General features: G+C 49.4%; 1 long non-coding RNA gene across 1 annotated transcript in view; it reads right to left on the reverse strand.

Moving 5' to 3' along the window:
* LOC144822107 (uncharacterized) overlaps nt 1-19,540 on the reverse strand; it is a 137,517-nt gene extending 117,977 nt beyond the window's left edge. Inside the window, exon 1 of the long non-coding RNA XR_013608565.1 lies at nt 19,480-19,540. This is a non-coding gene — a long non-coding RNA (uncharacterized LOC144822107). The remainder of the gene's footprint in view (nt 1-19,479) is intronic.
* Nucleotides 19,541-25,997: the final 6,457 nt, after the last annotated feature.

Here is a 25,997-nt window from a genome sequence, read left to right on the forward strand (position 1 = left end):
GTGTGAGGTTGCGGGTAGCGGTGTCGGGATTGGTGGAGTCGGCGGGTGGGTTCTGGGTGTGGGTGGCGGTTAGCTGGTCTTCGGTGATTTTGCTCCAGCCGCGTCGAGGCATCTGTTGAGTGCGTCGTGGGCTTCCTGAAGGTGAAGTGGATGCAGTGGTGTTCGGTCCAGTGGGGTTGAAGGAGACGTGGGGGCTTGCGGTGAAGACGAGGGTTCCTCTGAGGGTGGTGTTGGGGTCGGTGTGGATCTGGAAGTGCATTTGTTCGGCGGTGCTGAGGGTGTCGTCGGTGTTGGTAGAGACTCTGAGGGTGTTCCTGTGGACGATGGCGATTCCTCCTCCAACTCCGTTGGTACGGTCTCTGCGGGTGATCTTGTAGCCTTCTGGGATGGCTATGGCGATGTCGGGTGCTGAGGCGCGGTTCAACCAGGTCTCTTTTAGGACGGCGAAGTCCGGGGTGGTGGAGTTGAGAAGGTCCCGGAGTTCGACTGCGTTTTTGCGGGCGGAGCGGGTATTGAGGAGGATGCATTTGAGGTAGTTGGGTTACTTGGTTGACGGTTTAGCTGGCCCGATGCTGGTGAAGCTGCAGCTCCGGCAGGTGAAGGGACCTTGGGTGCGCTTCGGGGTGGCCCAGTAGCAGGTGTGTCCCCAGCCGGTGTTGAGTGCGTGGAGGGTGCTGGCATCGTAGCTCAGTAGGGCATTGAAGCGTCCGTGGAGACCAGGGGTTCTGGCGCTGGGCGCGATCCAGGCGCGGACGGGCGCAGACGGGCTTTCCTTAGGCGCGACTTCGGCCGCCACTGGCCACCAGGGATTAGGCGCAGGTAGTAGCCTACGGGTGGAGGTGGGCCTCGAACACAGCAGCAGCTGGGTTCTGGACACGGCGCAGTCGGGTGGAGCTATGCAACATGGGGGCGGCCACCCTACACAGGGTCAAGGGTCGCTCTTACAGGGGAGGTGGGAGGGAGGAGCTGCTGGGGGGGAGGGACGAATGTGGGCAGGGTGGCGGGGCCACAGGGGATGCCGCAGCGGGAATCGGGACCGGCGAGGGGGCGGGAGGCAAAAAACAAGCACAGGCAAGGCAAGACAACAAGGCAAGAATTACAAATAAGAGGCGCAGGCAAGGCTAAACAAGGCTAAAACAAGCAGTGAATGCAATGCAGCAGAATACAATGCACAGGGCACGAAGAAGCGCACAATAAAGCGGTCAGAGAAGACAAACCTAAGGCCTACCACTGGCCACCAGGGATGAGGCGCAGGTGGCAGCCTGTGGGTGGAGGTGGGCCTCGAACTCAGCAGCAGCTTGGTCCTGGACACGGCGCAGTTGGGAGGAGCTACACGGCGTGGGGGGCGACCTCCCTACACAGGGTCAAGGGTCGCTCTGAAGTCACAGGACCCTTGAGCAGGGTGGCTTTAGGGCAGTGCGACTGCACCGGGCGGTGACTTCAGGTGGGGGCGTCGCGTTTGCAAGAATAATATGGTTTTAAAAGCACTTGCTGCCTCCTTCCTGGCCTCCAACAATTTTCGGCAACAATAAAAATGATATGCTAACTCCAGTGATTAATGTTCTTAGTAGAGGGAGATGGTGTTTTGTCAGCACGTATGATTGATTGTCTCTGTGTAATATGTGTGATGTAAAGTGCTCTGACATCCTACACTGGTAATAGTGGTGCTGTAAATTTTCTGATACTTTATTATTTTGACAATTTTACACATGCCAACAGTCTCTGCAAAGATTGTTCCTTATTAGTACCAGTGGAACATACAACTGCAACAGTGAGAAAGGTGATCAGTCAACCTTTGCAAAGGGCCCTCCACTTCACAGCAACAAAAGTCACATTTCTTAGGAACTTATGATCCGTTTGAGCTATAATCAATATACTAGTTAAAATCGTCAGATTATGCAGCAGATGATGTATTATGTGGCAAATATGGCAGAGCCATGTTTATCTGGAAAACATTTGCAAACTAGGATATTTTGCCATTCATGTTTGAACTTCTCTTGTGGAAAAAGGGAGAAGTGCTGATGGCAGAAAACTCCATGGCTTGGAGACCGATGGCTTGCGTTTCCACTTTTAAGGATATTTGGGACATTCTGTGATTGGAAACGTATCCCACTTTGTGAATGTATTTTAATGCCAATAACTAATAATAAACCTTAAATAAACGTGTATCCATTGGTTAAATTAAATACCGTAATAATCTGTAACCGGTTAGTGAAATGAGAAACAAATACTAAAAATTGGGATATTTTGCTCTTTCTGCCGCACCTCTGACTCCACCCACTGACCCAATCCACGAGTTATTCCTGCCCTCTGATTCTCCGCCCACAGTTCCCCTACTTTTTCCCCCCACTTCGACCACTGGATTGAGGAAAATATTTTTCGAGAAGGTGTTAATAATAGTAGATAAATCTAACTCTGTGACTTAAACCATCATGGCTTTGAACCCCAACTGTAACTGCATGCCAAGTCACTTGTATTTATCCTGGACACCAACGTCACCCTCAAAGTACACATTGCCAAAAAACAAGCTGCTTGGTACCAGTTCCCTCTTCAAAAATTAGTCAAACATTTCTACCAGAAAGGAACTTCAGAACTGCTGTTCAAGCCATCGTACTCTTGCATCTGGATGGTGGACTTGCCCTGCTTCAGGGCCTTCTGTAGTACTCAACACTGAAGGGCACGCCACAGCACATTTCAGCCAAGGCCAGAAGAAATATGATCACATCACCCGATCCTCGTTGACCTCTCTTGGATCATCTTGCCAGCCCACACCAAACAAAACAAACTGCATCATTACCTACCTCATTTGTCTTCCTTGCCACAGTCCTAACAAAAGAAGCCACTCTGCTCACAAACAGAATTTACCTCTCAAATAAAAAAATGACCAAAGTAGGTCACAGGAAGTGTCCATTGATGATGCCCTAATTTTGACACAACTTCCTGTTCTTTAGGTCGAGCCTAGCAGCAGAGTGCATGCGCTGCTCGCTCTGCGAGGCATGCTGTAATAGAGTATGCTGTGGAAGCCCCGCCCACTCCCGACTCACATTTGTCATTGTCCTTCCTAAACGCTGGCTTCCAATTTATTATGAGGCTTGTTATTCCCTCCGTGGTACCGCCTTGTCTCCTTTTGTTACTGTCCATAAGGACTGGACCTTTTACTTCACTTGTTACCCGGTCTCCATTATCTAGGGGGTTAGCACTATTTTTTTCTTTCTTGAGTTTGTCTTGCTGCAGTTACAAGGTGCTTTGTCAGCCCTACTTAGATGGTGTGTGCAGGGAAATAGAATGTCAAGGAATTTGCTCTGTAGTATTCAAAAAATTCTTTATTGAAAATAGTTCATAAATAACATGCAGTTCAGCCAACGCGTTTCGTTCTCATTGAGAACTTAATCAGGGCTTCTCAGGGTAATACCCGTATTGAAGGAGAGAAATCTATTAAGTTCTTGTTAGACCTGGCATCCTTGGCATGGTTTCCCCCTATCTTTTTGCCTCTACCTCCTGTATTTTTGATGCTGTGCTGGATTTCATTTTTGCTAGTTTAAATGCTTTGGGCTCTTTGCCACTGTTGTTCAGTGTCAAAGTGCAAGTGCTCCCTGAGTAAATTGTTATTGTGATTGGTTATCCATGATTGGCATATTTGTATTACCAAGAAGTCCCTAGTAAAATGCACTGAGAGTGCCAGGGCTGGTGATAACAAATTCTACTAGTGGACCTGCAGCACTGGTTGTGCCACCCACATGAGTAGCCCTAAAATGGTGTCTCAGGCCTGCCACCACAGTGCCGTGTGCAGTCTGTGAACTGCCATGTCCTCCTGGTCAGTGTCCCCAATGACCAGGCCTAACCCTTCCCTTTCTGTACACATTGGTCACCCCATGGAAGGCCTAAGGTACCCCCTTGGGCAGGGTGCAGTGTATGTGAAAGGTAGAGCATGTACTAGTGCAGGTGACATGCTCTGGTATTGAATTACAGCCATTTTCGTGTTTTCGCTATTGTAAGGCTATCTTGCCCCATAGGGCACTCATAGTGTGATGGCCCTCCTCCAGTGTGCCTTATTAGTAGGTGCAGTATCTTGTTTCCTTCCTTTAACAAACGCTAAGTACCCTTTAAGTAGCATCTGTCCGTTTTCGGTTTGGGTGCTATAACTGTCCTGCTATCTGTAGTAACATTTTCTTTATGATTACTCTGTAGGCCCAAGTGGGAAATGTTAGACCTGGCATCATTGGCATGGGTCTCCCTTCCCCTCTGCTCTTCCTGTCTTGTATGATTGGCTGGATGTAGATGTTCTGGGCGCCGTGCCACTGCTAATCAGTGCCACAGCGCGAATGCTCCCTGTATATAAATGACTGTGTCAATAAGGATAACCCTAATGCCTACATCTGTGTAGCCTGTTTGTTAAGGATTACTTTCTATCACCCTATCCGGCCCTAGGAACCTGATAGGAACTTCGAGTTTGATATGGTTATGCACAGGACATTGAGGGCCACCTTTTAGTAAGGTACGTTTATATAACACATGTTTTGAAATGCCTTTCCTGAAAACACGGTAGTTTCTTGCTTAAAGCTGTACTGCAGGCTGTTGCGAGTATTTTTATTGGCCGTCCGGTTTTGGACTGTGAACGTTTGAACCTTTTGCTAAAACTTTGTGGACCCGCTGCAGCTAAGAGAGAGTTGTCGCCGCTGAGAGCCCGCCTAACTCTGAACCTTTTGCTAAACTTGTGTGGCCCGCTGCAGCGAAGAGAGAGTTGCCACCACTGAGAGCCTGCCTCACTCTGAACCTTTTGCTAAACTTGTGTGGGCCGCTGCAGCTAAGAGAGAGCTGCCGCCGCTGAGAGCCCACCGGAATCTGCACCTTCGAGGCCTATGCTGAACCTGTGTGGACCGCTGCAACCAAGAGAGAGCAGTAGCTGCTGAGCGTCCATCGTTGTGCCAGCCTGGCTGAGACCATCCTCTGTCGTGTGGGCCACCGCAACTAAGAGAGCGCTGTAGCCACTGCGTGCACGCACCTTTTGCTACCTTTGCACCATAGTGATTTGTCCCGTGGGCTGCCGCAGCCAAGAGAGATCTGTAGCTGCTGAGTGCCCGCACCCTTTGTTACTTTGCACCATCGTTTTTTGTCCTGTTGCCCACCGCAGCAGCCAAGAGACAGCTGTAGCCACTGAGTGCCCGTGATTCGTCCCGTGGGCCGCAGCAGCAAAGAGAGCTGTAGCCGCTGAGTGGCCGCACCCTTTGCTATGTTGCATCATCGTGATTTGTCCCGTGGGCCGCCGCAGCTAAGAGAGAGTTGTGGCCGCAGAGCGCCCGCACCTTTGACAACTTTGCATCCTTGGGATTTGTCCTGTGGGCCGCTGCAGCTGAGGGAAAGATGCTGCCGCTGTGTGCCCGCACTTTGTTCACCCTTGTGGAGGATTGTCACTATCGTCTTGTGGGCAGCCGCAGCTTAGAGAGAGCTGCTGCTGCTGTGAGCCCACCACGGAGCTGTACGATGAGAGTCATCACCACCATCAGCCCGAGCTGCCGCAGCCGCGTGCTGCTGCCGCTGAGCGCCTGCCTGTCCCCGAGTGCCCGAATCATTGTGGGTGCACGTTGCGGGCCTCAGCCTCCAAGAATTGTGGTCGCTGGGAGTCCGCCTGCCACAGTCTCTGCTTCTTCGCAAGGCTGCGTGCTGTAACCCCTTTCATCGACCGGTATCTGGTGCACAACGGGTCACGTAGGCCACAGCCCTGAACTCAGAGTCACGCTATGGTGAATGCGTTACTGTTTGTTGAGTCCCTACAGGTTGATGTGAATTGTAGTTGTTGCAACGCTTTGAGAGCTTTGAGTTAAACTGTTGGATAAAGATATTATTTTTTCTATACCTACCTGAGTTGTGTCCTTTTGTGGTGTCATTACTGCTTTATTGTACGTGGTCATAAACGCTTCACACACAGCCTCTGAGATAGGCCTAACTGCTTGTGCTACGTTACCACAGGGTTGAGCAGGGGTTGTCAAAGGGGATGGCCCCCTTGCCCTGATTTAGGAAGAAGGGTCCCTATTTGGACAGTGGCGCCAGCCATTGCCAACTAGAGACCCCCATTTCTAACAGGAACTATGAAGGATAGTGGATCATCACGTTTGTTAGTTTGGTAAATTGTTTTAGCCTTCCATTTTAGCTTGTTAGTTTAGTTTGTTGTTTCTTCCCAAACCTCTTTCCCTTGTGTTCATCCTGACACCATCTGATTCTTCTTCTACCTATGGTGGATGTAGGGAAGAGACGTGCATGCTGCTCCCGCAGCACTTTGTCTTGGACCTCGCTTATGAAGTCCTAACACTGCAACGCGCTCTGACAAGAGTTGCCAGAGACACCTTGAAAATGCAGAAAGTGGGTAGGAATAGCTCCAGAAACCTCTACCCCAAGGGTCAATCCCACACACTAGCTCGTGCTGGGTATAAATGTGGCATCTCCAGACACCCATTTCAGAACACTTATGAATCCTTAAACTGCAACGCGCTCTGACAAGAGTTGCCAGAGACACCTTGAAAATGCCGAAAGTGGGTAGGAATAGCTCCAGAAACCTCTACCCCAAGGGTCAATCCCACACACTAGCTCGTGCTAAAGGAATGCATGGGAAAAAAAGTCGTGGTTTAGACGAGGTCGTGGTTGCGACCTCGTTGTTCAGGAAGTCGTGGTTGTGCAACTCGTTATTTCAACACACAATCGTCCTAGATACTCAAACTCTTTCTGCCAAAAACATGCATTTCTCAACTGTCAATGGCAAGCAACTCATTTCAACCACCCGCACCACTTCTCATGCTGCTGTAAACCTTTTTCAAAGACCAATATGTCATCTTGAAATGCCAATACTCCACCTAGGGATTAGAACAACTGCCCTATTGCATGCTAAAAAACAGCAACAGCAGGTGTCAACCTGAATTGTGTTCTCTTACACTGAAAAATGCCAACCAGGTGACAAATGCAGTAGGGTGGTGCTATTCGTGTGCAAGAAGAACCTGATGATAGGCAGAAAGCAATATCGCTAAAAAACCAAAGCACCATTCAAAAATGCTAACAGATCATCAATTCCAGGGAACAGATGGGCACCCAAATGACCTGATTCAAGGAATGCGAATAAAAACAAACACTTAACTCATTGGTGTTCTTGCGTGCCTCTACAATAGACGACAACCAAATTGAACTGTCAACAAGTTCAGTCATGCCATCATCTTGTAACTTCTTTTAAAGTTGTTGACTTCCTGCCTACCACCGAGTGGAACTGCCCTCAGCTCATTTTTCATTTGGTCAAGTGTCCTCCTTCAGTTCATTTTCAATTTGAAATTTCTCAGCATGCCTCAAACCTCCTATAACAAAATCTCCTTGCATTACTTAATGGTTTCACTAATCTCCAAATGGTCTTCACCATTGGCAAGGTAAATACTGGTTGACGCGAACTGTGACATCACACGTTTCCAGTACAAATGTACTAATTTCCTTGAAAAACATGACCGGTTGCTACCTCCTTGGAAGTAATATACTATTTTGCAAACCCTAATACACACAACCTGAAATGTAAAGAGAACATATACTTATCATACCTTCAAAAGTAATGAAAGTTTGAGAATACTCAATGTGATCAATGTTGTGCCCTGCAATGCCTTCTTTTTATGATCTGGTTGTAACAAAACCTCACATTGCCAGTAAGCCAAACATGTTCCATTAGTATGGTATGGGCTCTTTTGCTGTAACCCACTTGAAGTCCTGCTGGAGTATCATGTAACAAAATGATGGCTATTGTCTGGGCCCAAATTATTTATGATTAAAACAACGTTTATCACACTGTTGAGCAGCTCGCCGCTCTATTTGTTCACACTTTCAATATTCGTCTTCGACTTGCACACCTTGGCGAAATGTCCTCTACATCGCACAAGCTGTGTTTTTTTTTAATGAATGGACACTATTTAAATGAAGGTACAGGTCCGTTTATATCACACCTAAAACAGTTAGTACTTTTAGATTGAGAAAGTAACTTAAACTGATCTCAAGTGAAAAGTGTTTCCATGTTTTCAAGTCAACACCAGCATCCCTGGGAACGCACACGTGACAACCAGTCATCGAACAATGGACACACTGGTGTCATGATTGCCTCTGCACTGCACGTGGACTCCACTGTCACACAAATGGCTTCCAGGAAGATGTCGGTGGAGCAGCTCTGGTGTCCGTTCTGGAGACCACCTCCAACAGAGCAGCGCCATATGATCGACATTTAAGTAGGCACTGTAGGATCAATGGGTCAGTGGGTCACCATATTGAGGCACAAAAGCTCAGTAAGTTTGAGGTGTCCAACAACCACACGCTTAGCAGTTCAACTAACAGCAGAAGAAGGTTCATAAGTTGATATTGAAGCACTGACACAAGAAAGGCACATGCCTAGACAGCTATCTCAAGACACACGAAGACCAAGAATGTTAGTGTATATGTCAAACAAGGTGGAAACCTTCCAAAGTTAGATAACCCAGCAGTACAACTGCAAATCTGGCACAGGTAGACCACCCTTCAACAGAGGCATTTTACCTGCCAAGCTAACCCTTTTATGTGTCCATTTAAAATGAAACAGCACACAGTGTAATTTCTGTAGATCCTTGGTAGGATTGCCCTGTGCCAGAGGATTGCACTCTCTTGGATGCCATCTACCATACACAACTTTACAATAGAAATGCCAGTCCGTACTTTCCAGTGACTTCAAAACTTATGCAGGAACGTCCTCTAGGCAGATGTGTGAGGCCTGGCCATCACACATTGAACATGTGAGGGAGGCCTGGCCACCACCGATTGAACACTTGTGAGGGAGGCCTGGCCACCACCGATTGAACACTTGTGAGGGAGGCCTGGCCACCACAGATTTAAACCTTGTGAGGGATGACAGTCCACCACAGATTAAAAACCTATGAGGGAGGCCTGGCCACCAAAGATCGAACACCTGAGAGGGAGGCCTGGGCACTACAGATCGAACACCTATGAGGGAGGCCTGGCCACCAAAGATCGAACAACTATGAAGGAGATCAGGCCACCACAGATCGAACAACTATGAGGGAGTCCTGGCCACCACAGATCGAACACCTGAGAGAGAGGCCTGCCCACCATAGATCGAACACCTGAGAGGGAGGCCTGGCCACTACAGATCGAACACCTATGAAGGAGGTCTGGCCACCACAGATCGAACAACTATGAAGGAGATCAGGCCACCACAGATCGAACAACTATGAGGGAGTCCTGGCCACCACAGATCGAACACCTGAGAGGGAGGCCTGCCCATCATAGATCGAACACCTATGAGGGAGACCAGGCCACCACAGATCGAACACCTATGAGGGAGACCAGGCCACCACAGATCGAACACCTATGAGGGAGGCCAGGCCACCACAGATCAAACACATGTGAGGGAGGCCAGGCCACCACAGATCGAACACCTATGAGGGAGACCAGGCCACCACAGATCGAACACCTATGAGGGAGACCAGGCCACCACAGATCGAACACCGATGAGGGAGACCAGGCCACCACAGATCGAACACCTATGAGGGAGACCAGGCCACCACAGATCGAACACCTATGAGGGAGGCCTGGCCACCACAGATCTAACACCTATGAGGAAGGCCTGGCCACCACAGATCGAACACCTATGAGGGAGGCCTCCACCACAGATCGAACACCTGAGAGGGAGCCCTGGCCACCACAGATCGAGCACCTATGAGGGAGACTAGGCCACCACAGATCGAACACCTACCTATGAGGGAGGCCTGTCCACCACAGATCGAACACCTGAGAGGGAGGCCTGGCCACCACAGATCGAACATCTATGAGGGAGTCCTGGCCAGTCCATACTTTCCAGTGACTTCAAACCTTATGCAGGAACGTCCTCTAGGCAGACGTGTGAGGCCAGGCCATCACAGATTGAACATGTGAGGGAGGCATGGCCATCACAGATTGAACATGTGAGGCAGGCCTGGCCTCCACTGATTGAACACATGTGAGGGAGGCCTGGCCACCACCGATTGAACACATGTGATGGTGGCCGGCCACCACAGATTGAACCTTGTGAGGGAGGCCTGGCCAACACGATTGAACACTTGTGAGGGAGGCCTGGCCACCACCGATTGCACACATGTGAGGGAGGCCTGGCCACCACAGATTTAAACCTTGTGAGGGATGACAGTCCACCACAGATTAAACACCTATGAGGGAGGCCTGGCCACCAAAGCTCGAACACCTGAGAGGGAGGCCTGGACACTACAGATCAAACACCTATGAGGGAGGCCTGGCCACCAAAGATCGAACAACTGTGAAGGAGATCAGGCCACCACAAATCGAACAACTATGAGGGAGTCCTGGCCACCACAGATCGAACACCTGAGAGGGAGGCCTGGCCACTACAGATCGAACACCTATGAGGGAGGCCTGGCCACCACAGATCGAACAACTATGAAGGAGATCAGGCCACCACAGATCGAACAATTTCGAGGGAGTCCTGGCCAGTCCATACTTTCCAGTGACTTCAAACCTTATGCAGGAACGTCCTCTGGGCAGATGTGTGAGGCAAGGCCATCACAGATTGAACATGTGAGGGAGGCCTGGCCTCCACCGATTGAACACATGTGAGGGAGGCCTGGCCACCACCGATTGAACACATGTGAGGGTGGCCGGCCACCACAGATTGAACACTTGTGAGGGAGGCCTGGCCACCACCGATTGAACACATGTGAGGGTGGCCAGGCCACCACAGATTGAACACTTGTGAGGGAGGCCTGGCCAACACCGATTGAACACTTGTGAGGGAGGCCTGGCCACCACCGATTGCACACATGTGAGGGAGGCCTGGCCACCACAGATTTAAACCTTGTGATGGATGACAGTCCACCACAGATTAAATACCTAAGAGGGAGGCCTGGCCACCAAAGATCGAACACCTGAGAGGGAGGCCTGGACACTACAGATCGAACACCTATGAGGGAGGCCTGGCCACCACAGATCGAACAACTATGAAGGAGATCAGGCCACCACAGATCGAACAACTATGAGGGAGTCCTGGCCACCACAGATCGAACACCTGAGAGGTAGGCCTGCCCACCATAGATCGAACACCTATGAGGGAGACCAGGCCAGCACAGATCGAACACCTATGAGGGAGACCAGGCCACCACAGATCGAACACCTATGAGGGAGGCCAGGCCACCACAGATCAAACACATGGTGAGGGAGACCAGGCCACCACAGATCGAACACCTATGAGGGAGACCAGGCCACCACAGATCGAACACCGATGAAGGAGACCAGGCCACCACAGATCTAACACCTATGAGGGAGACCAGGCCACCACAAATCGAACACCTATGAGGGAGGCCTGGCCACCACAGATCGAACACCTGAGAGGGAGCCCTGGCCACCACAGATCGAGCACCTATGAGGGAGACTAGGCCACTACAGATCGAACACCTACCTATGAGGAGGCCTGTCCACCACAGATCGAACACATGAGAGGGAGGCCTGGCTACCACAGATCGAACATCTATGAGGGAGTCCTGGCCAGTCCATACTTTCCAGTGACTTCAAACCTTATGCAGGAACGTCCTCTGGGCAGATGTGTGAGGCCTGGCCATCACAGATTGAACATGTGAGGGAGGCATGGCCATCACAGATTGAACATGTGAGGGAGGCCTGGCCTCCACCGATTGAACACATGTGAGGGAGGCCTGGCCACCACCGATTGAACACATGTGAGGGTGGCCGGCCACCACAGATTGAACACTTGTGAGGGAGGCCTGGCCAACACCGATTGAACACTTGTGAGGGAGGCCGGGCCACCACCGATTGCACACATGTGAGGGAGGCCTGGCCACCACAGATTTAAACCTTGTGAGGGATGACAGTCCACCACAGATTAAACACCAAAGATCGAACACCTGAGAGGGAGGCCTGGACATTACAGATCGAACACCTATGAGGGAGGCCTGGCCACCAAAGATCGAACAACTATGAAGGAGATCAGGCCACCACAGATCGCACAACTATGAGGGAGTCCTGGCCACCACAGATCGAACACCTGAGAGGGAGGCCTGCCCATCATAGATCGAACACCTATGAGGGAGACCAGGCCACCACAGATCGAACACCTATGAGGGAGACCAGGCCACCACAGATCGAACACCTATGAGGGAGGCCAGGCCACCACAGATCAAACACATGTGAGGGAGGCCAGGCCACCACAGATCGAACACCTATGAGGGAGACCAGGCCACCACAGATCGAACACCTATGAGGGAGACCAGGCCACCACAGATCGAACACCTATGAGGGAGACCAGGCCACCACAGATCGAACACCGATGAGGGAGACCAGGCCACCACAGATCGAACACCTATGAGGGAGACCAGGCCACCACAGATCGAACACCTATGAGGGAGGCCTGGCCACCACAGATCTAACACCTATGAGGAAGGCCTGGCCACCACAGATCGAACACCTATGAGGGAGGCCTCCACCACAGATCGAACACCTGAGAGGGAGCCCTGGCCACCACAGATCGAGCACCTATGAGGGAGACTAGGCCACCACAGATCGAACACCTACCTATGAGGGAGGCCTGTCCACCACAGATCGAACACCTGAGAGGGAGGCCTGGCCACCACAGATCGAACATCTATGAGGGAGTCCTGGCCAGTCCATACTTTCCAGTGACTTCAAACCTTATGCAGGAACGTCCTCTGGGCAGACGTGTGAGGCCAGGCCATCACAGATTGAACATGTGAGGGAGGCATGGCCATCACAGATTGAACATGTGAGGGAGGCCTGGCCTCCACTGATTGAACACATGTGAGGGAGGCCTGGCCACCACCGATTGAACACATTTGATGGTGGCCGGCCAACCACAGATTGAACACTTGTGAGGGAGGCCTGGCCAACACGATTGAACACTTGTGAGGGAGGCCTGGCCACCACCGATTGCACACATGTGAGGGAGGCCTGGCCACCACCGATTGCACACATGTGAGGGAGGCCTGGCCACCACAGATTTAAACCTTGTGAGGGATGACAGTCCACCACAGATTAAACACATATGAGGGAGGCCTGGCCACCAAAGCTCGAACACCTGAGAGGGAGGCCTGGACACTACAGATCAAACACCTATGAGGGAGGCCTGGCCACCAAAGATCGAACAACTGTGAAGGAGATCAGGCCACCACAAATCGAACAACTATGAGGGAGTCCTGGCCACCACAGATCGAACACCTGAGAGGGAGGCCTGGCCACTACGGATCGAACACCTATGAGGGAGGCCTGGCCACCACAGATCGAACAACTATGAAGGAGATCAGGCCACCACAGATCGAACAATTTCGAGGGAGTCCTGGCCAGTCCATACTTTCCAGTGACTTCAAACCTTATGCAGGAACGTCCTCTGGGCAGATGTATGAGGCAAGGCCATCACAGATTGAACATGTGAGGGAGGCATGGCCATTACAGATTGAACATGTGAGGGAGGCCTGGCCACCACCGATTGAACACTTGTGAGGGAGGCCTGGCCACCACCGATTGAACACTTGTGAGGGAGGCCTGGCCACCACCGATTGAACACATGTGAGGGTGGCCAGGCCACCACAGATTGAACACTTGTGAGGGAGGCCTGGCCAACACCGATTGAACACTTGTGAGGGAGGCCTGGCCACCACCGATTGCACACATGTGAGGGAGGCCTGGCCACCACAGATTTAAACCTTGTGATGGATGACAGTCCACCACAGATTAAATACCTATGAGGGAGGCCTGGCCACCAAAGATCGAACACCTGAGAGGGAGGCCTGGACACTACAGATCGAACACCTATGAGGGAGGCCTGGCCACCACAGATCGGACAACTATGAAGGAGATCAGGCCACCACAGATCGAACAACTATGAGGGAGTCCTGGCCACCACAGATCGAACACCTGAGAGGGAGGCCTGCCCACCATAGATCGAACACCTATGAGGGAGACCAGGCCACCACAGATCGAACACCTATGAGGGAGACCAGGCCACCACAGATCGAACACCTATGAGGGAGGCCAGGCCACCACAGATCAAACACATGTGAGGGAGACCAGGCCACCACAGATCGAACACCGATGAAGGAGACCAGGCCACCACAGATCTAACACCTATGAGGGAGACCAGGCCACCACAAATCGAACACCTATGAGGGAGGCCTGGCCACCACAGATCTAACACCTATGAGGAAGGCCAGGCCACCACAGATCGAACACCTATGAGGGAGGCCTCCACCACAGATCGAACACCTGAGAGGGAGCCCTGGCCACCACAGATCGAGCACCTATGAGGGAGACTAGGCCACTACAGATCGAACACCTACCTATGAGGAGGCCTGTCCACCACAGATCGAACACATGAGAGGGAGGCCTGGCTACCACAGATCGAACATCTATGAGGGAGTCCTGGCCAGTCCATACTTTCCAGTGACTTCAAACCTTATGCAGGAACGTCCTCTGGGCAGATGTGTGAGGCCTGGCCATCACAGATTGAACATGTGAGGGAGGCATGGCCATCACAGATTGAACATGTGAGGGAGGCCTGGCCTCCACCGATTGAACACATGTGAGGGAGGCCTGGCCACCACCGATTGAACACATGTGAGGGTGGCCGGCCACCACAGATTGAACACTTGTGGGGGAGGCCTGGCCAACACCGATTGAACACTTGTGAGGGAGGCCGGGCCACCACCGATTGCACACATGTGAGGGAGGCCTGGCCACCACAGATTTAAACCTTGTGAGGGATGACAGTCCACCACAGATTAAACACCAAAGATCGAACACCTGAGAGGGAGGCCTGGACACTACAGATCGAACACCTATGAGGGAGGCCTGGCCACCAAAGATCGAACAACTATGAAGGAGATCAGGCCACCACAGATCGCACAACTATGAGGGAGTCCTGGCCACCACAGATCGAACACCTGAGAGGGAGGCCTGCCCACCATAGATCGAACACCTGAGAGGGAGGCCTGGCCACTACAGATCGAACACCTATGAGGGAGGCCTGGCCACCACAGATCGAACAACTATAAAGGAGATCAGGCCACCACAGATCGAACAACTATGAGGGAGTCCTGACCAGTCCATACTTTCCAGTGACTTCAAACCTTCTGCAGGAACGTCCTCTGTGCAGATGTGTGAGGCCAGGCCATCACAGATTGAACATGTGAGGGAGGCCTGGCCACCACCGATTGAACACGTGAGGGAGGTCTGGCCACTTGATTCTGATTAACTCAGATACTCTGTCCATCACCACCCCCTCCTTTTTGAAATTATTTTGGCCACCATAAGTGTGGAAGGGTATGCTCAGATGTGAGTCCCTTGCTCACTGCACCATCAGGATTCAAGCAAGCCGGGCCGAAGACGGCTGTAATGCCAGAAACCGGTCCCCGGAAGCTTGTTTCCTTTCCAGTAAAGAATTGGCTTGGTAGTTTGGCCTGCCCTGTTCCCATGATGCACTGGGCCAGGGACAGACTAATTTGCATGTAGCCAGGTTCTGAACTGGGATGGTGCAGTGAGCTAAAAAACGGTGATGGATCGAGCCCTGATCTGTTGACTGGGTAGGAGTGTTCTGATTAACTCAGATACTCTGTCCATCACCACCCCCTTTTTGAAATTATTTTTGCCACCATAAGTGTGGAAGGGTATGCTCAGATGTGAGTCCCTTGCTCACTGCACCATCAGGATTCAAGCAAGCCGGGCCGAAGACAGCTGTAATGCCAGAAACCGGTCCCCGGAAGCTTGTTTCCTTTCCAGTAAAGAATTGGCTTGGTAGTTTGGTCTGCCCTGTTCCCATGATGCACTGGGCCAGGGACAGACTAATTTGCATGTAGCCAGGTTCTGAACTGGGATGGTGCAGTGAGCTAAAAAACGGTGATGGATCAAGCCCTGATCTGTTGACTGGGTAGGAGTGTTCTGATTAACTCAGATACTCTGTCCATCACCACCCCCTTTTTGTATTGTAATACTCTGTCAACACTCCAAGTTCGTCCATGACTCAATTCAAACACATGCCCATTTGAATGATTTTGTAGAAACATGAATATTTACTACTCCCAACTATGGAGGTCTGAGATAATTTTATATTAACCCAATCACCAATCTTCTTTCGATCCATGGTGATAGAGAGGAACCCTCGGACATGGGTGGTATGCGCTGGGAACTGAACGTGGTCAGTACCTTGGGAGTTTGGATTTATCGGACTCTACCTGATCTCTTTGAGGGCAATATAGGAACAGTTATGACTGCTATGCGTGCGAGCGTGGAGTTTCAAAGCCCTTGCCACCCTTGGAGGTGAGCCACATTGCTATGGCTAAGTTGGTGTACTTTTTTGCGGTATTTCCTCTAGTGATACAGCGTGCTACATTCTGGGATCTCAATTCCATCCTTGTTGATCTTATGTGACATAAGGGGCGACACCGAGTCACTTTCGCTAAGTTACAGCGAGACCCTGATTTTTATTCATATTATTTGGCAGCAGAGCTACATTGGTGTATGGGCTTGTTTCCAAGGAAAAGGGTCCCAGGGATCATGTGATTGCCGGAGCACCTCAGTTCGCAACAGTTTTGGACGCTTGTATTCAACTCGAGGTGGGCCACCCATATGGGTCACCATCACCTAACAGTCCTCAGGGCCTGTTGGATGAGGCTCATTAGCCAGGTGCGGATAAGATCCCCATACTCTACAGATCTTCCTCTGTGGGCAAAAGTTGCGCAACTACACGGGGTGGAGGAGAGACAACTGCTGGACTGAGAAGCAGTGAATCTGGATACAGTGAACACGTTATATGCAGATGGTGTATTGTGACCACTTGTTGACATGCTCGAAGGGCGATATCCTGGCGGGCCAGTTCCTGCTATATGGTACACTGACTGTTGCTGTGCACACAGTCTGTGAAGGACATGGTGTGGAGGCCAGGCTCCTCTACAGTTGCCGCTTCTTATGTGACACCTCCAACACCAGCTGCCTGGTCTCGGGATTGTTTATTGTGCTGTAAGAGGATGTCTGTTCTTTCCCTTGTGGTGCAACAGGATCACTGGGAAATGGACCTGGGGGTCCTCTTGGTGGATGGGGACTGAGCTAAAATGTGGGAGGTGATACCTAAGAGTTGGTGAAATGCATGTTTCAGACTAAATACATTTTAATGTTCTCTGCCAGGCATACCTCACGCTTGTGAAGCTTAGCGTTTCAGGCGATATCCTTCACATGTTTGGGGGGAGCCTTCAGTTGAACCTTTATTGGGCTGAGGTGGTGCGTCCTTTGGCATAGGCTAGGGATCGTGCCCTGACTCCTATACCTTATATTAGCCTCCAGGGCCTCTACCCTCGTCCTGCTAAACATAGATTTCTACCCAGGTCATGGACCTCACTTTGGTGCTTGCTAAGCGTAGAATTACAGTGCTCTGGAAACATGCTAAGGGTTCCTGTCTAGAGGGCGGATGTATTGCGCTGGGCGACATGGGAAGGGATTGCTTTGCCTTGCGAGGACAGAGTGCCAGGGTAGAAGGCCCGTGGAGTTTGCGAGAGCATGTGATACCAATCAATGTTCCCTCTAAATTTTTTCCTTGGTGTGGGGCAATGCAAGATCTTTGTGCGCTGCAGCCAAGGCTGTGAGCAGCAAGCATGCAAGCACAGCCTGCGAGTATATAAATCCATGGCAGTTACCACTCTAAACCTTTGTTTACAATGAGTTTGAGAACAATTCACACATGTAGCTCTTTTTAACAGGGTCTTGAGACAGTTTTGCAGTGTGGAGACTGATCATCATGATATTAATTGTTTATTCTAGTTGCACCTATATACCCCAGGCTTAGAAAAGGACAGGATTAAGAAGGGATCACCATTATATAATTCTACTGAATATTCTTGATTGGAGCACTGATCATTTGGAAGGGGGTTGCTGGAAGACTATACAAGAGAATATATATTTAGCAATTGTCACTGAACTGGCCAGCGAGGGCACGAAAGAGTTGAAAAAGGGTAATAAATGCAAGGTTAGTCCGAACAGGGGCCCCAAAATATGTTTGGCCCAGGGCCCCCAAAATCCTTAAGATGTCCCCGCCCACCGCCCTGCAGCACTCCCTCAGCCAGCCGCCACTGATTGATGGTCTGAAGCCTCCATCAGTTTGTGGCTCCTATCAAAGTATCCAAGGTCAGTTATCTTGTGCTTGAATGTGTTAGCAGCAGCTGTCTCTTTAATCTTAGACTCTAACACTGCAAGTCCCAATGTATCTCTTTTAATTTGTGTCGCTTTGGTGAAGTCAAACTTGCATAGTTGCTATCTGTGCATGCTTCTGTTAAAGCTCAGGCTCCTGTAGCGGGCGCAGAATGCACCCCTGCTGATTCAAGTAGGAAGCACATCACCTACTCACAGGTTGGTCCATTGCTTCCATGTCATTGGCCTGTTCCCGGCCCAATGTTAGATCCACATTCATTGTGCTCAGTAGGCCTTTCAAAGTAAAGCAGGTCTTAATTCCTGCAGTAAATAGTGAATATTCACTTTTGGTTTGGCAACTCAATATTCACTTGCAGCAAGCTTTTGTCTGTGATTAAATGGGAAACTATTTTAAAGGAACTACAGTATTTGGGGTGTTGTACTACGTGGTGTTAGATGAACACCTTTGGGCTTTTTCCAACAGTAACCATTGACACCCACCTAAACTGGGGCAGGTTTTTGTAATGCGCTTTGTGAAACTGACAGAGAAGTTTGGGAAGAAACTAACTCTTTGTTCACTCACACTCATCTGCATGTTACACCTTTGTAGCAGGCACATTAACCCTTTGATCTACTTTAGAATTTAGGCTGACCGTGCCACTAGACATTCTCTGCTCTCTCTCCAGCAGGAGCATTGATCATCAGAGTTGTCTCGACACTTATTGTTGCATGAAACTGCTGGATACCAAAGGAAATATGTAGCACCTGCTTTTAAATCGAAAAGTTATTTTCAACACAGCACCTCCCACCACACAAGGTCATTGCCAGGTATGACTCACCAAGTGCTAAAGCCACACAGCAACAGAGCCACAGCATAAAAAAATCAGAGATGTCCATCATAAGTCATCATTTGAAACAAAACCCCCAAAAAACAATAAAAAAGCAGTCAAAAAATATTTATCCGGTTTAAAGTCTGAACCTAAAGCACAGCAGTTTCATTATTTAATTTGAGCAAACTCGACCATGGGCCGCTCTATGTATAGGAGGTGGGGAGGAGAACACTGGGAGTGAGCCTGCCCCATAGGGACTGGCATGTTGTTTACAGTTCATGTCATAACAATATAAGTGCAAAGCAGCTCCAATTCGACAGTGCGAACAGCGGTAGTTTGACAAAAGCTTACAAGCATACCAAACCAACATGAAATAAGAAATTATTGTTTCTTGTAAAGAGGGTGTGCTGCGCGGATGCTACAAACCGAGCATACTCACTGAAGAGAAAAGGCGCGGCCGGCATCGGACCCGCCGAAAGTATGGCAGTCGTGCCGGCTCCTGACGACCTTAGAGGCGGGCTTGCCGCAGTCAGTAATGACGCGACAGGCGCGCCTCGATCATGATAGGTCGTGGGTCCCGAGCATGACCCGGAAGTAATTAGAATCACTTCCGGGTCACGCGTGTGGACAACGCCAGGCAAGTTAGAACTGGCCTGGCTGGAAACGGCTCATAAAAGGCTGGGGAGCCGAGGAATCATCCTCTTTGCTCCTCGCGCTCCCCAGCCTACCAGACCAGCCTCGCTAGGAGGCTGTAATTTTATTTCTCCTTTATTTTGCAGGTCTTTGAAAGGAGGAAAGCGGTGCAGGCGGGTGCGGCTTTGTTTCCAAGGCAACTGTGGAATCGGCGAAGGCGAGGAGAGCGTCGCGGGACACCGGATTTGGTTTTTTCCCAGTATTTTTGTTTTCGCTGCAGGCGCAGCCCAACACGGTATTCAAGGAACGCGCTTGGGAGCTCTGAGCCGACCCGGGTGAATCGGCGAAGGCGAGATCGTGTGACAACCGCGTTTGGAGCTCAGACCCAACCCGCGCCCCCTCGAATTCAGAGGCGGTAATTTGCTTGTGTTGAGAGGCGCATACGGTGCTTCTGAAGGGTACTGAGGGGGGTTGGGTTTCAAGCGGAGCGCTGTGTGTGGGCTAAACGTTTTATTAAATAAACGAGGGGCAGCGTGTGAGTTTAAGTTCAATGGTTACCCGTGTGTGTAGCAAACTTGACCTGGCAACCTTGGAGTAAATACCGAGTGCACGTGGTAGCGGCCATAAGCAATTAACGGACAGTGTTCTGGCACCAAGTTAAATAAGTGTGGGGTATAGTTTTTTGCGACCGGTTGTTTTTCCTTGGCTGAGCGCAGTATGTAGGGGCAAGCACATTTTGACATAAATTGTGTTCTGCGTTTGAGCCAAGTTTACTTTCCTGACTGGGGGCATTTGTATAGCGGTTTACATCGCGGTGCAACGAATACCGCGGGAGGCTGTTTGCCCGGGCTGACTTCATGGGAGTGAATGTACAATAAATACAGCAGCAGAATCCAGATTGATTTGTTTACAGTGAACTAATCTTCTCCTTGTCCCGATTATAGAGTACAAGCACAAAAAGAGACTCATCTCTGTGGCGTACCGGGAGCAGCACAAGGGCATCGGTCAAGAGGACACAGGCAGGCCTGCACTTCACCGTTTCTGTGGGCCGCACGGTCTTGAGATTACTCGCCTAACCCCCAGGTTAGCTGGTGTGGTGCGGCTCGAGTTGCGTGGGTGCTTACGGCCGGTTTGTGTACCTCCAACAGTTCAAAGGTAAGGTCCTGGACAGTGTCCCAGGCCTGGAAATACAGTGGAGTGTCTTTAAGTGTAAGACTAAAAATACTTAAGTGCGGGTAGCATTGTTACGCAGTATTACTGACCATCCTTTTCAAAGTAACCCTGCAATTGGTTAGAAGCTACGGCCAGTAAGGTAAAGCTTGGGTAGAAGCGCTCTCGCATGGAACACATTATGGAGACAATGATGCGCAAGATTGGGACTATGGATAGAAGATGGAAGAAGGATAATAAAATAGGGCAGAGCCTTGCAGATCTCTGAGAGAGGGTAGAGGTTCAAGGTGAGGCTGTAGAAAGGCCTAGGCGAACCATAGTGCACCCCAAGCCCAGGGGGAATTAGCCCCACTTCCCAGGCGGGCTACGCCCAAGAAAGGGGTAATAAAAGAAAAGAATTTGCCAAAGACTCCCGTGCCAGTCCCTCAGCTCGGGGGAAAAGGGGAAGTGCCCGGTCCTTCGGTTGTGGTTCCTCTGGGAGGAGTTCCTTTGGGTGGCCCAGTTACGGTGGTTCCTGCGGGGAAAGGGGGTCCCTCTGGCAGGGGTTCCATTAGGTGCCCCGGCCATGGTTGTTCCTGCAGGGGTGGTTCCGGCAGACAGCAGCACGCAGGATTCAGGGGCCACAGGCGTGGGGACCATTGTTCCCTGGAACCTGCGCGCATGTGCATGCACATACAGGGCCCCTCCGAAGCGCGCACACAGTCTATCAAAGCGCGCACGTCTCACATTCACAAGGGATTTCGACGATTCACCAGCCAGGGCCTTTTGAATAGGAGCGCTTTGAAAAGTACGGTCTTTTCCTTGGTGGTAAGGTGCAGTGTGCATCTAAAACGCAAGGGGGAGCAGCAGGTTTTTATTTTCAGGTTAGGGCCCGTGGAATGGCATAAAGTCTAGGGAAGGCAGCAGTTATACTTTCCGATTTTGTGTCAGAGGGGTGGTGGACCTGCACGCATTCACCAGAAATGTTTATTTTCAATATGGCCTGGTACTACCTATACCCCCTCCTCCCTTGTCAAGAACCACATAGTATCAAAACAAGAGTTTCTTTGGAAAAAAGGGTCTTAGATGACCCATTGGCCGTATTTATTAACATTTAAAACAAACTTAATTTTCAATATTTACAAACAACACGCAGAAAACATAACAATTGACATTGATTACATGGATAAGTACATATGTCGGAGAGCTAACCTTAACATAACTCTAATACAAGTTATTCCTATCTGAATCTAAACATATCATATCAATAATCATAATACAGTTACTTTTCTGCGTATCACTATATCAGCCTACGGCAAGGTCAATAACTGGTGTCAGATCCTTATCAAAATTAGGCCCGCCCTTTCGCCGGAGTGCGCATGCCCATAGGGCCTGTTCACCGTGAGGGTACTTCTCCCCCCGCCCCCCGTACGCTCTCTATACTATCTCCATAAGGGGCCCTTGTAGTTATGCGCCCTTTACTGGTGCCATTGTGCAAGTGCGGGGTGGCCAACCAGCCTAGGTAAAGCGTAACTCCCCACTCCGCCGCACCCATCCAGCCAACCGGCTGTAACTGCCCCTGGAGTTCTAGGAGAGACTACTTGTCCCTCCCCCTTGGATGACCCCATTCAAGAATGGCGCGGCCCTCTAAGGACTTTAAATTTACTGCTCACCAATCATGACCTTACCGCCACTGGCCAGCATAGTTGCTGCACCGCTATGTAAATCGCAATACAAATGCCCCCGGTCAAGAAACTAAACTTGGCCCAAACGCAGAACACATTTTATGTTAAAATGCGCTTACCCCCACATACACAGCTCAGCCAAGGAAAAACAACTGGTATACCAATGCCTTCTTATTGTTGCAAAAAACTATGCCCCACACTTATTTAACTTGGTGCCAGAAAACTGTCCGTTAATTGCTCACGGCCGATACCACATGCACTCGGTATTTACTCCAAGCTTGCCATGTCAAGTTTGCTACACACGCGGGTAACCGGTGCACTTAAACTTACACGTGCCCCTGGTTTATTTAATAAAACGTTTGGCCCACATGCAGCGCTCCGCTTGAAACCCAGCCCCCCTCAGTACCTTTCGGAAGCGCCTAATGCGCCTCTCAACACAAGCAAATTACCACCTCTGAATCCGAGGGGGCACGGGTCAGGTCTGAGCTCCAACCGCAGTTGTCCCCCGATCTCGCCTTCGCCGATTCACCCGGGTCGGGTCAGAGCTCCCAAGCGCGTTCCTTGAATACCGCGTCGGGCTGCGCCTGCAGTGAAAACAAAAAGACGGGGAAAAAACCAAATCCGGTGTCCTGCGACGCTCTCCCCGCCTTCGCCGATTCCACAGTTGCCCTGGAAACTAAGAGGTGCCCGCCTGCACCGCTTTACTCCTTTCGAAGGCCTGCAAAATAAAGGAGAAATAAAAATTACAGCCTCCTAGCGAGGCTGGTCTGGTAGGCTGGGGAGAGCGAGGAGCAAAGAGGATGATTCCTCGGCTCCCCAGCCTTTTATGGGCCATTTCCAGCCAGGCCAGTTCTAACTGGCCTGGTGTTGTCCACGCGCGTGACCCAGAAGAGATTGTAATCACTTCCGGGTCACGCTCGGGACCCACGACCTATCATGATCGAGGCACGCCTGTCGCGTCATTATGGACTGCGACAGGCCCGCCTCTAAGGTTGTCAGGGGCCAGCACGACAGCCATACTTTCGGCGGGTCCGATGCCGACCCCGCCTTTTCTCTTCAATGAGTATGCTCGGATTGTAGCATCCGCGCAGCACACCCTCTTTACAAGAAACAATAATTTATTTCATGTTGGTTTGGTATGCTTGTAAGCTTTTGTCAAACTACCGCTGTTCGCACTGTAGAATTGGAGCTGCTTTTCACTTTCATTATTATGACATGAACTGTAAACAACATGCCAGTCCCTATAGTGCAGGCTCGCTCCCCGTGATCCCTTCCCCACCTCCCCAGCCTGCTATACATAGACCGCTCCCTGTTCGAGTTTGCTCAAATTAAATAATGAAACTGCTGTGCTTTAGGTTCAGACTTTGAGCCTGATAAATCTTTTTTACTGCTTTTTTGGGGTTTTGATTCAAATGATGACTTATGATGGACATCTCTGATTTTTTTTATGCTGTGGCTCTGTTGCTGTGTGGCTTTAGCACTTGGTGAGTCATACCTGGCAATGACCTTGTGGGGTGGGAGGTGCTGTGTTCAAAATAACGTTTCTGTTTAAAAACGGGTGCTACATATTTCCTTTGGTATCCAGCAGTTTCATGCAACAATAAGTGTCGAGACAACTCTGGTGATCAATGCTCCTGCTGGAGAGAGAGCAGAGAATGTCTAGTGGCACGGTCAGCCTGAGCAGCAATTCCTCTCTTCACCGGTCAGTATACTTGACAATTGGCACATGATTTGCAAATATTGGGGAGGCATACAATGATGAACATTACACAATAAATGCTTATTTCACAATAATAAAAAAAGAACGCAATTATGTATTTAACACCTCTTGCGTTTGAGCACTAAAAACCATGTTTTATATATTTTCGCTATCAGCTTATGAAGAAATCCACATAATTCGGGTTTGGTTTTGAAAAACATACACAGTGGAACTTTGCAGAATGGGACATGTGTTGATCCAGTAGGAAGCGGCGGGGCTCACTGGAACCCACAGCCTAAGGAGCATGTGTACTCAAGTGCAGGCATGCAGCTTTGTTGTAGCAAGCACGACTTGCTTAGAAATGCAGGCATGACCAGTGGTGGTTCAAAGAGGCTTTTCTCTGTGTCACTGTAAATAGCATGCACAAACGTCTTTGTTTATCTTAGCCGGCAATGGGCTAGAGCACCATGCACTCAAGGAAATGTATGAGCAGCTAACAGAGCGCCACCTTGTGGCTCACAAACAGTGTGAACTGCAACACGATGAATGGCTTATACCCTTCTTACTGTGAAAGAAACAGCACCATATGGATACCCCTTGCCAACCTTGTTGTTGCCAGTGGGGACCGCTCTATGGGGGTTCTCAAGGGGCAGGCGCTGGAATACCACCCACAGCTGAACACGAGCCAGAAAGAACAGATGGACAACCAGAAGGTACCCTGAGACTCAGATGCGCAGACGGGAAAGGCCATTGCACGCTGTGCCAGGAGAAAGTGTGGACGCGTTGCGATGACCAACAAAAAACGGATCACTTAGTCAAAACACCTGGGAGGGAACAAAGCACCCAAAGAAGGGGCTATTACTACGAATGCACCAATAAAAAGGAAGCATTTCTGAATGGCACAACAAGGAAGGAATGGCTATGATGGGCATGCCAAAATACCACAGAGGAGATACAACATGTCTTGCAGACAGCGCGTGTATGCTGCCAGGGCTCGACCTAAAAACAAATATCAAAAATAATATCAAATAATATATATTTTTAAAGTTATTTTTTAAACAAAACTAATATCTATAAACACCTAAACAGTCTAAATATTTACAGAAAACATTAAAAATGTACTTATAATTTTTTTTATGTAAACAAACTATCAAAAATACAAAAGAATTCCGTAGAAACACTCCTCATCCTTCAAATCTACAATCCAAACAACCGTATAAAACAGTTAAAACATGTTAAAATGATTACTCACAACAACAAAAAAGTCAACCCTTACAAATTTTAAAAGAAACACATTACTATAATCAATGAAATAGTTATCCACATAAAATTTACTTTTTTTTTTAAATCATTGAATAATAAATTAATCAAAAGATTAACATACCCTATAATCTGCTTAACTACTTTAAAAAAATTATGTTTTACAATATTGTTTAAATAATGTAACAATGAAATAATTCACATATGTATTAATAGAATTAAGTTTAACAAATAAGAAATGTGTAAACAAATATATTTATATGTTAAAATATCTTCCCATTTTCTCTACTACAAGCTCAACTATCCACCAATAAAAAATGAAAATATACTCAAAAACAAAACATTAAATATATTACAGAAAATATAAAGTTACTGAACAAAATTGCAGATGGCTTGTCTAAATATATTAGTAACTTACAGTACACAAAATCATAAAACATTAAAATAAAAGAAAATCGACATTATACACAACTAAATTAAAATAAAAACAATATTCAAACTTTCCAGCATTTTGCGATTCAGTAAAAAAAT

The sequence above is a fragment of the Lissotriton helveticus genome, chromosome 3_1 (assembly GCF_964261635.1).
Source record: "Lissotriton helveticus chromosome 3_1, aLisHel1.1, whole genome shotgun sequence".
In the NCBI taxonomy this organism is placed as follows: domain Eukaryota; kingdom Metazoa; phylum Chordata; class Amphibia; order Caudata; family Salamandridae; genus Lissotriton; species Lissotriton helveticus.